Source organism: Coenobita brevimanus, chromosome 109 (assembly GCF_032717465.1).
Source record: "Coenobita brevimanus isolate Jiangsu-jjx chromosome 109, ASM3271746v2, whole genome shotgun sequence".
Classification (NCBI taxonomy): domain Eukaryota; kingdom Metazoa; phylum Arthropoda; class Malacostraca; order Decapoda; family Coenobitidae; genus Coenobita; species Coenobita brevimanus.
In genome coordinates, this window is record NC_137062.1 from 8,608,168 (window position 1) to 8,615,897 (window position 7,730).

Consider the following 7,730-nt stretch of genomic DNA (forward strand, 5'->3'; position numbering starts at 1 on the left):
AAAGAAAACTATGGATATTTTGGATGTCCCTGATTTGGCAACTGTGGTAGCTTGAGTATCCTAGAAGCTTCGAATGTAATGCAAGGCTATATGAAGAGGTAAAAGAGCGTTGGGAGTTCGGCCTTAATGACCAGGGGCTTTGGCCCCAATGATCGATAGGCCAGAAAAAAAAAAAAAAAAAGTAGGGAGTCAGTTTCGTTTCAGTTCAGTCTGAGTTTACTTCGGTGTCAGTGCACTCAGTGAAGATTGTATAGCTTCGGTATGTGTGAGAACAGTGGCGTGTAGTTGGCAAGCATTAAACAAAATTATTTGCAAAATACAGACAGTAAACTTAAGAAGCCAATGTTCATTTATGCCTCAGCTGATGTCGTTGATACACACCGAAAGGCTGACCATAGGAAGAACAACTCACCTGGCAACGTCCTTCCTATACAGAACTACCGCTGTTGAAGCCTGTGGGATTGTGGAACCGGGATGTAACACTATTATTACCCAGTGTTACGCATCCTAAATTAGGTTACAATATAAAAGTTTTCTCGGCTTAACTGGCACATATCTCAGTATTCAGATTACAGTAATTCTTTTCCTTCTGTTCTCCGTTCGTAATAAAATGCTGTTCTTGGCACACCCAAGTCTAAAAAATTATGTACTGATTATTACCAGATTTACTACAACAAAATGGGAACCATACATTTGTTTGGCATAGTACTGGAGTTGGCATGGGTAATTCTTCCATGCTTGTAACCGTTATCCATCACAGACTCACTAATTTAGCTGCGTCAGTACGACAACCACTTCTGTGCTTGCATTTAAGTGTTTACTGTTTTAAACATTTTAATTAAAAAATACTACTATCATGAGATAAATATGAAATCTTATGCATTATTTCGTGTGTATAAGATTTTTGTTCCATATATTATTCAATAAAAGGAAAGCAGTCCATTGCGACGCATGAAACGTTCAGCACACTTTTGTGTCACTTGGAAAATATTGTCGTTTTTTTTTTTAAATCAAAACTCCGATTCCGCTATTAGAAGTCTCATTCTTTATTGGCCCACCAATATATGGAACGCAATATCGACCAGAGAAAAATATTACGCTAGAAAATGGTGGAATTTATCAGCTGCTAAATTTGTTGTATTGTTACACACCTTAATGGGGTTGACCATAATTCAGGAATTTTTTAAAGTTCTCCCCGATGCATAGACTTGGCAGGCCCAGCTGTCCTAATATTTCTCACACATTTTAGTCACAACTTTGGCACTAAAACCGACCGTCTACAGTGACAGTATGCTAAAGCTGTCTTATTCAGAACTGATGCTGTATTTTTATCCATAGCCCTATGAGAGAGAGAGAGAGAGAGAGAGAGAGAGAGAGAGAGAGAGAGAGAGAGAGAGAGGAGGTGTGTGGAAGGGGAAAGGGATAAGTAACAAGCACAAAGTTGCGAAAACGGAAATGATGGAAGAAGGTAAAATAGAGAGCAATAAACAAATCGTGAACGGAGTGTAGAAGGGAATGAAAAAATGAGTCTGCAGCAACACACAATTTTCTCCTGAGAAGGCATTTGGTGTGTGTGTGTGTGTGTGTGTGTGTGTGTGTGTGTGTGTGTGAGAGAGAGAGAGAGAGAGAGAGAGAGAGAGAGAGAGAGAGAGAGAGAGAATGCATTGAATAATAAATTAAGTATATATATATATATATATATATATATATATATATATATATATATATATATATATTTTTGTGTGTGTGTGTGTGTGTGTGTGTGTGTGTGTGTGTGTGTGTTCTTATGTTTTACGGTTCTAGAAATTTTGCGAAAAAGTTTGGTTGCTATGGTGCCGTCACATCAACAGTATACAGTTTGAGTGCTTTATGAATAAATTATTTTTTTCTCCTTCCCTCACAGAGATTTTCGTTAACACTACACCTGTTTCCTCTGTTCAGTTTCACTCTGACAGATCCTCCATTCCTCTCCTTCCCACCCCTGCCTTATTCTCCCGCCTCCACCTCACTTACCCTGCACCTACCCATTTTCTTTTTAAATAACAGAACAGAGGAAGGAAAAACAAATGAATCCAAAAATAATCCATACACCAGCTTACTGGCGTCCTCCATTCATATAATTTAGCCACTTCATAGTACTCTCTCATCCATCAACCTTCCTATTGCTCTCATTTCCCTCTTCCTCGCTTTTCCTCCCATCTTCCTTCTTTCTTTTTTCTGCTCTCCATGTCTGGCCTTTGCCACCAGTTTAATCTTCCAGATGGAGCCAGTGTGTGGACGAAAGAGACGATGCCCACGGGCTACAGATCTTAAAGAAATGAAAATAATAATAATAATAATAGTACTAATAATAATATTGAAATCGGAACAAAATAGGTACCACAAAAGAATCAGTATATGGGATTAACTTTTGAGAGGGTTGAGTTTTGTTTGGAAATTGATTGGTTGTGGTACCTAAACATTCATGGATCTTCACCAAGATAGGCATGCAATTGTCCACCTGACCTAGGAACACAGCACACATAAAAACAATGAGCTTGGAGTGCAATGAATGCCACCAAACACTATTTATGTGAAGGCACCTGTTTGCCGAATGATACCTATTTGAGGTCAAAATTCCAAATATTCTTGGGATACTTAGATACCTCTAGATGAACATGAACTTTTGTTCATATATTACCCAATTTTGTTCAAGAAGAAAATAAGATGGGTTCTTACCTTCATGTGTGGCACCTGAGGCAGACATTGCACTTGTGGTGGCTGCAGATTGGACGCTTGTAGGCACCACACACCATCTTCGTCCTGGAATTGTTGCTTCTGGGACATATGAAGCACCTCTGCCTCTTCCTCTCAGCTTAGGGCAGTACATTGGAGAAGGGGGGCGGTGTTCAACGCAAACGTCCTGTCAGTCAAGGTCCTTAGTTCCCTGGAGAGTGTGAGATGCACCTGAAGCCAATGTAACCTCCATGGGCAACACAGTTTCTCAGCCAACTGAAGGCCGAAGTCCAACCTGGCCATCTGGTCTGTATCTGCCAAGTGGGAATGCAGGATGTGCGCATTTGTGACCGCCAAGTTGACGATTCCAAAGAAGAATGCGAGTGGCCATTGGTGGATTTTCCTGCTGCAGCTGGTACCCCCACTCACTTGATCAAAGTTGTCAACTCTGCCCTTGGTGGCATTGTAGAACATCTGCACATCTGTCTTCTTGTCCTCTATTAGGGTTGGTTGATGATGGAGTGTGCTGAGGAGGTGGACTTGCTTAGTCTTGCTGGCACGGTGGCAGAGTAGGGTCACCTTCTTGTCGTGGTGGTACAGTGCCACCGACTGCTCCACCTCCATCCTGTGATTGAGCACATAATTGAGCAGGTACTGCTTCTTCTTTATTGTTCCCACAAAGTCCAGACCAGCAGCTCTGAGTGACATGACCAATGGTAGGGACGGAAACCAGTTGTCGGTGGTCTCTGTTCTCCCTCGACATGAGTACGAGCTGGTCAGCTGCATTGTGACTTGCTCCCCCAGCATCTTCGGCTTCTCCAGCGGAAAGGTCCCTTTGCCCAGGCAGGGGATGGCATTGCACGTGTAGTGGCTGTCTGCATCACACACCATCCAGATCTTCATGCCGTACTTGAAAGAGATGGAACAAAATTAATAATGATGATCAACAGGTAAGTAACAATTAACAGGTAAGTTCATTTGTAACCATCAGTAATAACAGGTAAGTAAATTATAGACTGATGGTTACAACAGGTAATAAAAGGTAAGGAATAACAGGTAAGTAAATTATAGAGCAGGTAAGTAATAACAGGTAAGTAAATTATAGACTGTTGGTTACAACAGTTAAGTATATCTATATACACCAATGGTAGAGGCAGGTAAGTATAAGTGGCATAAAAACTAAAGATGATCAAATCTTACTTGGCAGGTGTCACACTCGTGGAGGGGTGCTGTGGTGCGACGTTGCTCCATCACTCTCCTCCGGTGGCATACCAAGGGGGTGGGGGACCATGCTGCCATGGCCCCCCCTTTTGAAATATATATCTATATATCTATATATATATATGTATATATATATATATATATATATATATATATATATATATATACATTATCATCATCATCATCAGCCATTTGAATATCCACTGCAGGACCGGCCTATCCCGACCGAAGTTGGGACGATACAGCCAATTTATCTCAACCAAGTGGCTTAGGCTGTCTGGTAGAGATTGTATGTAGGGTGAGAAGTGCTTGTAAGTGTAATTGTAGTGTTGAAGTGGCTTTGGATGTGTGTGTAGTCTGTGAACCAAGTGTAATCGTCCGCGCAAGCCGACTGGGTGCAAGCATACTTTATAGTAAGCGACACTGCTTCATCCACAGCACCCCTTGTGTTCGCCAATGCAGTACGTGGCTGGGTGAACACTCCCAAAGTTTTTTACCCTGGCGGGGCGCGAACCCTGGCTCACCCGTGTACGAAACGCACACTCTACCACTGAGTCTCTCTCTCTCTCTCTCTCTCTCTCTCTCTCTCTCTCTCTCTATGTATGTATGTGTGTATACTGAATATTTGGTCATACTGCCCAGTATTGCTGTCTATTCTGCTGAAGTTAAAAAAAAAAAATGTGAGCGTTTGAATTTTAGTAGTATTAGGTTATTGGAGAGACTGAATCATGACTCAATGACACAGAGTACTTAATAATGACTTTTGAATGTGTTATATTTTTGTCATATACCCAGTCCATATGGCCTCAAAATGTTTATAAAATTGTCCACAATCCAAAATTTTCTCGGGGGGGGGGGGGAGCTGACAGCGCATCCCCAAACCCCCCAGTTGTACGGGCTCGCTGTGCTTGCCATAGTCATGGGCTGCACAATTAAAAAGATAAACAAAAAAGTCCCCCCCCTCCTTTTTCAACTTTCTGGGTACGCCACTGCTCTCCTCCCAGTAACTCTCAAGCTCGTCCGTGGCTTCATCAGGGGCCATATCACTGGCATCATCGTCGTTGTCAAACAGAATGGTGTAGGTCTTTACCAGGGTGATGTTCTTGCCTGACATTGTCGTCGAAAGGTATACCCCTGAAATCACGAAAACGCAATATTAGAAAAAATGCATGTCACTGCCGACATGTGGTAGCACTGGGCAATGCCATGTTATTTATCAGGTGGCCAAACTATCTGGTGATGATGCCTGTATGTATCACTCAAATCCTTGCAAAACACTGTGATATATTGCACTATACTGTATGTGGATAGGTGCTAAAAAAAAAAAACTTACCATGTACGAACAGGCCTTCCAAATTAGCAACCACAGGAGCTGGCAGGCGTAGGTAAATGGGAGAGCGAGAGGCAGACACCCTTTCACAGTCGAAACACAAAGAGAACTGCCAGGCGGCAGGCCGAGAACTGAGTCACTTCTCACTTATCCCCCGCGCTGGGGTGTAGACCCGAAAAAACTAGTTTTGCGCATCATGTTGGTTGCTTTTATACCACACGGAGGTGGAGGCGCTTACCATCCACTCACTCGATGTAGGGCTGCTCCTGGGTGTCTGCCCCTGTCCTCTCCTCCATCCTTCTTTCCTTCCATCCTCTTCTGTCTTTCCTTCAGTCCTTCCCCGTCCTTTGCCTACGGGTGCCCTTACACTCTCTCGTCTGTCTTTCCTTCATTCTTTCCTCTTCCTTCTGCCTGTGGGTGACACTACACTGAGTGACAGCCAAATGGTTTCCTGTACACCAGGAAACCATTTACAATGCTGGATGGTAACCCTATAATCAGATTTTGGCGCCTGATGGTTTACTGGGTAACTACTGCACTCCAATCGGACGGAGCCAGGGAAGGTTTATATCCAAGGGATGGTTGGGTTGATTGCTCACGTAATGCCACTCAGGGATGAGTGAGGCTGGTTACTCATCTTAAATGCTAGGACCAACTGCCTAGCCCGGACTCCTACGCTCCTCATGGGGAAACGTAGGACTGGATGATGGATGGATGGATGGATGGATGGATGGATGATACCTATCCAGGGTTAAGCCATTGTGGAGGGTGAGTTATGGGGCAGGGAAGGGGAGGGATGGTGCCAAAAGATGTAAAAGGAAAAAATAGGAGGAAGAAATGAGGACGGTTTGATGTGAGAAGATGGAGAGAAAGGAGGGAAGATATTGGCGTTGTATACTGTACACGATACACGCCCTATCAAAAATGAATCAGAAAGTGGGATAGGTGGCAGGCACAGGAATTTATTTAAAAAAAAAAAAAAACGAGAGGAGGAGGATATAAGAGTTTAGTGTCAAGGAGAAAATGGTGTGGGTAATAATAGGATATGAAATAAGAGGTCGAAAGAACACTGCTGAAGAAAAAAGAAAAGTAAATTAGGAAGCTGGGAAGAGGAGTGGGGAGGGTAGAGGAAGATATAAGGAAATATACGATAAAAACTTATATAAGATAAGGTAGAGAAGAGAGAGAGAGTGAAGAAGCATGACAAACAAGTGATTGGTGGGAGAGGAAGACTTAACAAGAAATAAGTGAAAAGAAAAAGGTGAAATAAAAAAAAGTGGAAGAGACTGGAGTTTGGGCACAGGAAGGAAAAAGAGAATTAAGTGAAAACATTAGAAAAAGCTAGTTTAGAATATGGGAACTGAGAGAGAGAGAGAGAGAGAGAGAGAGAGAGAGAGAGAAGTGAGAGGTGGAAGATGACAAATTAAGGAAATATTACATGAAGAAGAGAGATTTATGTAAGAAGAGATAGATAGATAGATAGATAGATTCTGAGAGAGAGGTGGAAGAGGTGGTGCAGGAAGCGTGGGAAATGGAGGCTTGGACAAGCTAACAACACAGTTAAGTGGGATTCGATTTTTGTCCTGTTGAGAGATTAGGTTCAGGAGAGAGAGAGAGAGAGAGAGAGAGAGAGAGAGAGAGAGAGAGAGAGAGGGAGAGAGAGAGCGAAAGAACAGACAGAGGGAAAAAACTGATGCAAGTAAAGAGAGAGTGATTAAGAAAACTATTGTAACATATTAATATTATTTACTCCAAAGCCTACCACACCTTCCTGCTCTGAACCTGTCGTGATGACTAAATGGCACTAGGACAGGGCAGACTGGGAGGGACTTCAAATTTTCTCCTGGATGTTCCTTGGACCTCCTTTTTCTCCCAGGATGCAAATTCCACATTGGCCTACATACAGGATTTCATTAAAATCGGCATGGAAACATTCATTCCCCATCATACTTACAGAAAAAATGTTCATTCATTCATTTCATTCATTGCCAGACGCCATGTATCCCAAAATGGGGTGGCCAAGTGCTTAGAGTTAATTGTTTTACAGGGAGGGCACTAATCCTCCACCAACCCCACTTGACACGTAGGGATGCCAACAGCATCTGGTGTTCCCAGGCGGTCACCCATCCAAGTACTAGCCAGACCCAACGTTGCTTAACTTCGCTGATCGGACGGGAAGCGGTGAACTCGACGTGTAGAAAAAGATGTAATTCTCCTAAATGGTTTGACCACAATTGTGCTAGAGTAACAGAGCATAAAACGATACAAGCACCAAAACCAAAGAAGCCTTTAACTATTATAAAAATATCAGAAACCATTCCAAAACTATTATCAATCTTTCTAAATCAAACTTTCTCTATAGACAAGCTAAAAAACTACTAAACAATCCAAATGATAACAAAGTTTTCTGGTCAACCTTTAATTCATTCAAAACTAACTTCACTACCACAAATTCCATTCCACC

General features: G+C 42.4%; 1 pseudogene; it reads right to left on the reverse strand.

Moving 5' to 3' along the window:
- Positions 1-7,356: 7,356 nt before the first annotated feature.
- LOC145417224 (5S ribosomal RNA) lies at positions 7,357-7,478 on the reverse strand (annotated as a pseudogene).
- Between the last annotated feature and the right edge of the window lie 252 nt (positions 7,479-7,730).